The sequence below is a fragment of the Trichosurus vulpecula genome, chromosome 7 (genome assembly GCF_011100635.1).
Source record: "Trichosurus vulpecula isolate mTriVul1 chromosome 7, mTriVul1.pri, whole genome shotgun sequence".
NCBI classification, from domain to species: Eukaryota; Metazoa; Chordata; class Mammalia; order Diprotodontia; family Phalangeridae; genus Trichosurus; species Trichosurus vulpecula.
Window position 1 is genome coordinate 165,056,612 of NC_050579.1, and position 9,464 is coordinate 165,066,075.

Genomic DNA, 9,464 nt, shown 5'->3' on the forward strand with positions numbered 1-9,464 from the left:
AACTTGGGTTAATTTGATTTAAATAATTCTACATTGACTTTTTACATATCCTGAAGTTCTAACTGTTGACTAACTTGAACTTCCTTAAAGTTGTAGAAAAAGTAATGCAAGTACTTTTCTTATTTAATAGGAATTATTGTGGATGGTACCAGCTACCATTCTGAGGAGTCTTTCTCTCTGTCAGACACACACACACATGTGTATTTATGTGTATTCTTATCCTTGCTTTATGCAGACAACTAGAGCAGATAAAAGTACTAGAGAAAATCAGTAATGAATAGTATCACAAATGCAAAACTCTTGAAACCATATGTTCTCTAATGTTCTCAATAGTACAGAATCTAAACTACAGTTATTCATCTGCAATGTGACAGTTGTCTTGCTGTCCTTATCAGTTTAGTGTGACTGTGGAGATAAGCACATACAGTTTAAAATGGATTCATTGCAAAATTATACTACAGTAACCTGTCCCCTCACAGTTGTCATTTTCTCACTTCTCCTCAAACTTCTAAACACATACATAAACCCACAGTCCTCCCCCATTGACCCAGGCAACCCACCTTTATATACATATGCATACACAACTGAAAGTACAATTAAAAGTATAGTTCTTGCTTAATATTGATATTTGCAAATGGTATAAATGCAGATTTTACTGCATTTTTGCACATCATACTTTTATTCTGAGATATTATGTTTTATGGAGGCCAAAATTAAATCTAAGATATTAAATATTAATATCAATAATATCAATGATGGGGTTCACCAATGTGACTTTTCAAACTTGTGCAGCTAATAAAATACACGAACTAGAGAGGCTATAAAACCCATTCTTAAATCTGTGTTTTCTTTTATTATGATGTCTGCCATTGCTGGAATATTCATCAAGGTAATTACCTTCTCTGAAATATTTTGTTCCTTATTTTCTAGCATTTTCTTCCTTATAATGATATTGCATGTATATGGTGCTGGATTACATGGATATGTATAGTAAAGTAATACAGACAGAAGTGAGTGAACCGTGGATCAAAAAGAAAAAAAAAACAGCAACAGTCTTCTGATTTATGGAGACCACCAATGTTTTCCAACATCTGAAGAAGGCTGGAATTAGTTGTACAAATGTACATGAGTGAATGTTTTGAGGGAGAACAGAAAAGCTTTGTGAAGCATCTAAGATTTATTTATAGGAATATATAGATGCTATTAAAATGTGTTCTATGAGTCAATAAATTAGCTTCCAAAATCAATGGGATTTTGTCTAACAAAGAACATCATCACCTTATTTTATAAATAAAGAGAATGCAGTCCAGAGCTATTAACTAACTTGACTAAAGTTGTACAGTTAGTTAGGGGCATTTTAGAGCCTGGAACACAACTACCTTGATTTTGAGTATTTGTTTGTCCTGCTACATCATACCTTCTCATTGAATCCACATTGAATAAATGTAAATTCACCTAAGGGGTGACAGAGGATGATTCAAATACCACCCAACTATATATCTAACAATAGCTTATTAATTCTGGAAAAAAATATATAGCTTGTCTGGTGTTTACATTCTCCATCCTTGTAACTCCCCAGAACAAAACTTTTTCCCTGGCCACTATTCCCCTACACATGTGGATTCCCTCTGTTAGAATATAATTATGGACAAGTTGTAACAATTGAATGTAATGGAATACTATTGTAGTACAAGAAATAATAAGCAGGTGGATTTCAAGAAAAAAAACTGGAAAGAATTATACGAACTGATTTTGAGTGAAGTGAGCAGAACAAGGGCAACATTGTACACAGTAACAGTAACATTATGTTATGATCAAACTGTGATAGACTTGGGTATTTGCTGTAATACAATGATAAAAGACAATTTTAAAATACTCATGATGGAAAATGCTATCCACATCCAGATAAAGAACTAAAGTGTTAGAACAAAAATCAAAGCATACTATTTTAATTTTTTTGTATTTTATTTCTCTTTCTTATGCCTTTTCCCTTTTGTTCTGATTCTTCTTTCACTACATCACTAATGTGGAAATCTGTTTAACATTATTGCACATGTGTAACCTATATCAGATTGTGAAGAGGGCAAGGGAGAGATGAGGAGAGAAAAATTTGGAAGTGGAAATTTTATAAAAATGAATGCTTAAAGGTATCTTTATGTGCAATTGAAAAAATACTCCTTTAAAATAAAATAAAAAGAAATAAAGCAAAAAGATAAAAAATGGAATCTAAGTTTGTATGTTTCTTGAGGGCAGGACCTGTTTTCCATTTTATTTGTACTTGCAGCAAATACCCCAGAGCTTTACTCATAGTTAGGACTTATAAAGTACTTTAAAGCTTGCAAAGTATTTTATAAATATTATGTGATTTTATTTTCACAACAGCTCTGGATAATAGGTGCTATTGTTATATTAATTTTATAGATGAGGAAACTTAGCCAAACAGATGTCAAGTGAATTGTATAGCATTACAGAACTAATAAGTGTCTGACGCTGGATTTGAATTGAGGTCTTCATGACCCATGCATCCATGACTGTACGCACTTTATCATTTGACTACCTGTGAGTTTCATGGGACAACTTTCATAATTTTGATTTTATACACAAGTCAATTTAGGTTCACAGATATTAATGATGCAGTAGAGCCAGTAGGCTTAACCCAGGTCGACTGTGCTCTCACTGAGCGGAGGGAGGAGGGATTTAGCCTGGGATACAGATTTGAGTTCTTAGGTAATTATAAGTTCTGTAAATAAGAAGATATAACCATCCTCTTTCCTTCCCCACAAAAACTGCCCTGTGTTATTTATTTTATATTGTAAAATTATCTGGCCTCATGAAGTAATGGGTTCTTAATTATATGAAACAAAGACAACTCTATGTAATCATCTCTGTTCTGTGGACACATTTATTTGCAATACTGATAAAAACAAACAAGGGGCAGTTATGCATTTAATATATGCTCTTGCACAATCTATACTTATGTCCACTGGAAATTCAAGCAATTCTTTTAAATTAAGGAGAGTATAAATCTCTCTTCATCTGAACCACTTGCTGGTGCTTGTGATCAATCTTAATAGACCATTGAAGTCTACTTACCCTTGTAAATCAATTTGCAGTACGGTTTGAGTATAAAATCAATTGCCAAAACCCTACTTATGCTTGGCACATAGCATCTGCTTGACAAGCTTCCATCTATTTGAAAGAATTAGAATCTCTGAAACCTCAAAATATATGATTTTTGTGCAACCATCAAATTATATAAGAACGTGACTAAACATTCAGATTAGTCTTTAAGTTTCAGATGTCTAAGAGTCCACAAACATTTGTTAAGTTAAATTGAATTCCTGACATTATCCAAATGACCAACACTCAGATAAGGCAGTATACTTTTTTGCAGGTCCTTACAAATACATTACCCAGGCTTAAATTCAGTATGTAGTTAATAATTTGTACTGTCATTAATTCATAAACCTGGGATTCAGTTCAAGAAAGATTTATTCAACATCCAGTAATCACAAGGCCTTATGCTAGGCACTAGCATAAGGTAGTTCTGTGGTGCTAGGTATACAGCACTAAGTATACAGGAACAGCAAGAACAATAAGAAAAACATGATGATCCTTCCCTTCAAGGAGTTGACATTTGGGCGACAGATGGGGATGGCATATGCAAGATATGCACATAAGTTATATGCAAAATATATGAAAGAAAACATGGGGTCACTGGACTGGAGAGTGGTACTAAGAACTGGAAGTGAGGCCAGGAAAGATCTGGTTTGGAAAAGTTTCGTGAGTTGAACCTTAAACCAAAAGGAGGAAGAGAGGTGGCATTGCATTCTAAGAGTCAGAGATAGTCTGCACAAAGACAGAAAGATGGTAAATGGCTGCCCTACAGCCTGATGTTAATGATAATTTTTGAGGCAAGTACATGACTGCTTCCCTCTGTGTAAGTTTTCTGTCTCTGAGTGTAGCTGGAAATCTAATTAGCTGTTACAGTCATTTTTCAGTCATGTCTGACTCTTCATGACTCCATTTTGGTTTTCTTGGCAAAGACACTAGAGTGCTTTGCCATTTACTTCTCTAGCTCTTTTTATAGATGAAGAAACTGAGGCAAAAATGGTTAAGTGATTTGCTTAGGATCTCATACCTATTACATATCTAAGGCCCAATTTGAATTGGTCCTCTTGACTCCATGGCCAGCCCTCTATCCACCTTATTAATAGCCATATGAGCACTAGAGCTTACTAACCCAGTTCATTGCTCTTTCTAGGAAGGTTAGCATAGGGATTTGAGTTTTGAGTTAACTAAAGTTCTATGAATAGTAAGGAATACTATCCTCTGACCCTTTTCTCAAAAAAGTACCCTATTTATTTATATTGTACTGTAAAATGATGTAGCTTCAGTAACGGATTCTTAACTATATGAATCAGAGACAACTCTGTGTCATTAACTCTGATATTTTCTGAATGATAACATGTCATGTTCTATTCTCATTGTGATATCTAACAGAGTGATATCATGGATCCTTACCATCAATGTTCCAAGTACTCCCCCACTTGGAGCCCAGACTCCAGAATCCCTCAATGAATGATTGAAGGGTAATTGAGAAAAACAAAAGAAAACAAAATAATTCTCATTGGGGAAAAATCCCCAAATATGAACTTTCTTTTCTCTTTTATTTTTTGAACAGGCAGCAATAATTTAATAGAAAAGTTTAACTTATGGAAATCAGTTGTCACAATAAAAAATCAAAATAGCCCCACAAACACCTATTGCCAATCAGAAATATATGACAACCCAAAGCAACACAGCTTCAGATTATAAACTCTTTTTTGGTGAACATAGTGTGGCATAAATTTCAATAAGGCACACTAATATTATAAACCCTCCTTCGGTGGAATGTGCCACATCAATTTTTTATCATACTGCTTTCTTAATATTTGTTATCAGTCTTATGTTCTTATTTTAAAGTGTCATGTCCACATTTCTTTGGTATCCTAAATTCTCTCTCCTATTTGAATCATTGCTACACTTTTAAAACCCCAACATGGTCACCTTTATTGGGATTCCACATTCTATTTTCAACAAAATTCCCTAATAGTTTTCAAATACCATTCCTTTTACTTCCCACTTAATTGGAAACCCATCTTTCCTATTAAGACACTACACCTCTGCCAACCAACCATTTCATTTGAAACTACTCCTTCTATTTCCTATCCTCTGCATCCTCCCCCCACCCCCACATAACAATATCAAGAAGAGGGGCTGGACATACTTTTTGCTCCCCACTGTTGCTCCCATTGTATACTTCTATCACTATTCCTCAATTACTTTCCTTTGTTAAGTGTGTACTGCCATCCAGGGCTGTGACCCAGATCCAAATATGGGCAAAGGGTTTGCTATGGCCTTGGCTGTCCTGGGGCTGTGGACTGTGGTTCCCTCCCACTCAGGTACAACAGCCCTTTCCTACTGACCTTCTAAGTTGTCTTTGGCATTTGTGGGTTAAGAAGTCTGAAAACCATCACAGCTGCCAGTGATTCAGTCCCCAGAGGACTTCTCTGGATTTGATAGAGCCCAGTCTACACTGGCACAGCCTGCACTGGACTGTGTGTGCTTCTCTCTCATCCTGGAGCAACAGATCATTCCCATTGACTTTCCTGGTAGTCTTGGGGTGGAAATCTGTTTCACTGTCTTTTTCTGTGTTCTGCTGCCCTAGAATTTGTTTATAGTCATTTTTACAGGTATTTAGAGGAGCTTGGAGGTCCCTGCCTTCACTCTGCTATCTTGGCTCCACCCCTCCCCCCATTTACTTTCTGAATAATCTACTACAGGATGATATTCCAAAAGTTACTGCAACTCTTGTAATACAACTGTAATAATACCCTAATTACTGAATCCTTTCTTCTTGTCTATAAACATGTTTGGATATTTCCTAATCTTAATATTTTTTCTAAAACAATACCCAATATGACATTAATTTAACTCCATTTCAGAATTGAATTTCTTTTTTTATATTATTTTATTCAAAGTTCTCAGAAACCATTTACTTTCTCTTCTCCACATCTTGCTCTGCAGCCCCCTTGGCTCATTTTGCCTGGATTCCAAAGACACAGGCATTGGCCTGGGCCATTCAAAAACTAGAAAATGCCTTGAAATTCTTCTTGTCTTCAGTAATGACATGAGCTTTCTCTTTCTTGTAGACATTTCTCACAGGCATAACTGGTCATGTAAGCTGGGTTGCCAACATAAGTTCTTCAGCAAAGCTATCACCCTTCTTGGGTGCAGATGGTTTCCTTTGGAAGAGGATCAATTTGGAATGACATTCTTTCAGCCACTGCATATTTGCCTGGAGAGACTCTGTTGACTTATTTCAGTGATGAGGGTCCACAGAGAAAGCAAGGGTCTGTGCCACTTTTTTATGGATACCAGCCACCTGAAGCTCTTCCAAACTGAATCCTCTACCATCACATATTTTGGTGTGGTATTTTGCAATAGGGCATGTCATGATGGGCTGGATAGGACCATCAGGGTGAAAAGCAGTTTGACAGGCTTTTGCTTGATGAATCTTTCAATTTCTGATCTTCTTGTCTGGCTGGTTAAACCATGTGGCAACTAGTCTTTGCCAGTCTTTGTGGAAATGGGGCTTTAGAATCATGCCATTTCAGCTGGTTGACATGGCTACTTAGAGCCTTCCTCACAGGCACCTCAGCCTGAGCGAAAAGGCCAGAGATGAATTTCTTTAAAAAGTTGCCTATAGCCACTATGTCCATTTTTTTACTACCTATTCATTTGCTTTTTTATTTTGGTAAATGTTTTCTAATTATGTTAAAAAATTTAACAACCATTTTAACAATCTAGGTTCCACATTGTCCTCCTCCCCCTTGAAAAGGAAAGCAATTTGATGTCAATTTGCATGTGAAGTCATAAAAAACATTTGCATGTTAGCAATGTTGCAAAAGAAAGCACACCAAAAATAAAACAATAAAAATAAAGTTGGGGCAGCTAGGTGGTGCAGTGAGTAGAACACTGGCCCTGGAGTCAGGAGAACCTGAGTTCAAATGTGGCCTCAGACACTTGACACAGTTACTAGCTGTGTGAGCTTGAGCAAGTCACTTAACCCCAATTGCCCTGCCTTCCCCCCTCCGAAAAAAGTTAAAATATGCTTTAAACTGCAATTAAAGTTCATCAGTTACTTCTCTGCTGGTAGATAGCATTTTTCATAGTAACTCCTTTGTAATTGTTTTGGATCACTCTTTTGATCAGAGTAGCTAAATCTTTCACAATTGATCACCCTTAAAATATTGCAGTTACTGTCCACAATGTTTTCCTAGTTCTGTTCACTTCCTTCTGCATGAATTCATAAAAGTCTTCCCAGTTTTTTTTTAAACTACTCTGTTCATCATTTCTTATAACACAGTATTATTCCATCATAATCATATGTCACTGGAATTGCTCAATTGATGGACATCCCATGGATTTCCAATTATTTGTTACCACAAAAAACCTGCTATAAATATTTTTGTATAAATAGAAACTTTTCCTTTTTTCTCTGATTTCTTCAGGATACAGATACCAGTGGTATTGCTGGATCAAAGGGTAAGCAGTTTTATAGTCCCTTGTGTGTAGTTCCAAATGTTCTCCAGAATGATTGTAGTAACTCACAACTTCACCAATCTAAATTAGCATCTCATTTTCCCCCACATCCTTTCCAACATTTAGCATTTTCCTTTTCTGTTGTGTTAGCCAAAGTGATATGTATGATGTAATATCTCAGAGTTATTTGAATTTGAATTTCTCGAATCATCAGAAATTCAGAACATTTTCATAAGGATTGTGAGCTCATATTTCTTCTTCTGAAAACTATCTTTTCATAACCTTTCACCATTTATTAACTAGTAACTAGATAATCTCTCAGAATTCTTTAAGTTCTAATATATTATCTTGTACATAGGGCTGATTGGACTCTGATTTGTATTTTTTCAATCCCAGTCCAAATTTTCTTTAGAAAAAGTATGTCTGTACTGTCTGTTTTTTCTGGTATTAGGAGTCTATCATAATTTGTTCTTAGATTCTATAGTACTGTTATTCCATGATCACTACTATCGTGAAAATTCTTACTTGACCACTAACATGATTTCTGATTGCATCTGAGATTTTTGCCCTTTGTCACTCTCTGTGATGGAGGGCTACAGATTAGGAAAAGTCTATGAATCATTAAAATATGTGAAGAAGCCTGAGGCTTAGCTGAAATTTGAGTAGAAATGAAGCATGATGATACAGTAATGGAAGATTTTTATAAGCCACCCAAGAAGATGTCAGTCCTTTATAGTCATACCTCGTGTATCTACAAAAAGTTTTAAACAATCATTTGGTCCACACAGATTACATTCACTTTAACCATGTTTCACTCCCCCCTTCTAGCTTCTGGCATGCCCATATGTTTTTTTTTCCATATAACTCTATTATAAAGCTTTAATTAGCACATTGAAAGTAAATTCTCTAACAACTGGTATGACAAATATGAAAGCCACACTAAACAATCGTTCTTAGAGAATGAAAGCATGGTGAAGCTTTTCAGATGAAAAAGCTTCACAGAAATAAATCTTTTATTGTTAAAAACTACTACCCTGCTAGCTGTCTTAAAATTCATACTATGTATCATAGGAACTAGGGACAGATTAGGTGATTAGTAAAAGCCAGTAGAACAGAATCAAATTAAATGAGTGGAGCAATTCAGAGTGTGGATATTTCAGGGAAATCCACCATCTACAGATGGGAAAACAACTCAAATATATGCCCTATGTTAGACATTACCAAACACTACTTGTTACAAAGCTTCTCAGAATTTCCTAACAAACTGAACTACCAAATAATTAGATGGTGTCTGTGAGGGTAAGTACTATCCTTTACCTCTATTTGTATCTAAAGTGTATAGTACAGTGCCTTAGACATAGTAGGCACTTAGGAAAAGCTTATTGATTGAAATTCTAGTGAATATTGCAGTTTGGCAATAAATTGAGATAGCCAAGATTGTAGAAAACTGATCAATGAGAAAAATGGTGTCAGTTTATGTCTTTATACCAGAACTATGATTTAATCAGTGTAGGGAGCATTTTGTTTATAATTTATAGACTTCAAGAATTATCTAGAACATAAAAGATTAAACGATTTGACCAGGATCATAGAGTCAATGTGAGTCACAAGTAGGACTTGAACTAAGATAACCCCAATTACAAGCACAGGACTTTATCTTTTATATCATACTGATCCTCATCAATAATAGAATCAATTAAAATCACTTCATTTGTTTTAAGGGAGCCCAATCAACGAGGTATGCCTATCAGACAATCTACAGTAGTTGAGGAAGAAAATTTCTATGGAGCTCATCGCACTTCCTTCTATCCTTCTACCACCAGACTTCCAGCACCAAGCTATTTGACCTCAAAAATCAAAGATGCCATGGTTAGTGC

General features: G+C 35.5%; 1 pseudogene; it reads right to left on the bottom strand.

Annotated features, from left to right (window-relative positions):
* Positions 1 to 6,037: 6,037 nt before the first annotated feature.
* Positions 6,038 to 6,670, bottom strand: LOC118858801 (annotated as a pseudogene).
* Positions 6,671 to 9,464: the final 2,794 nt, after the last annotated feature.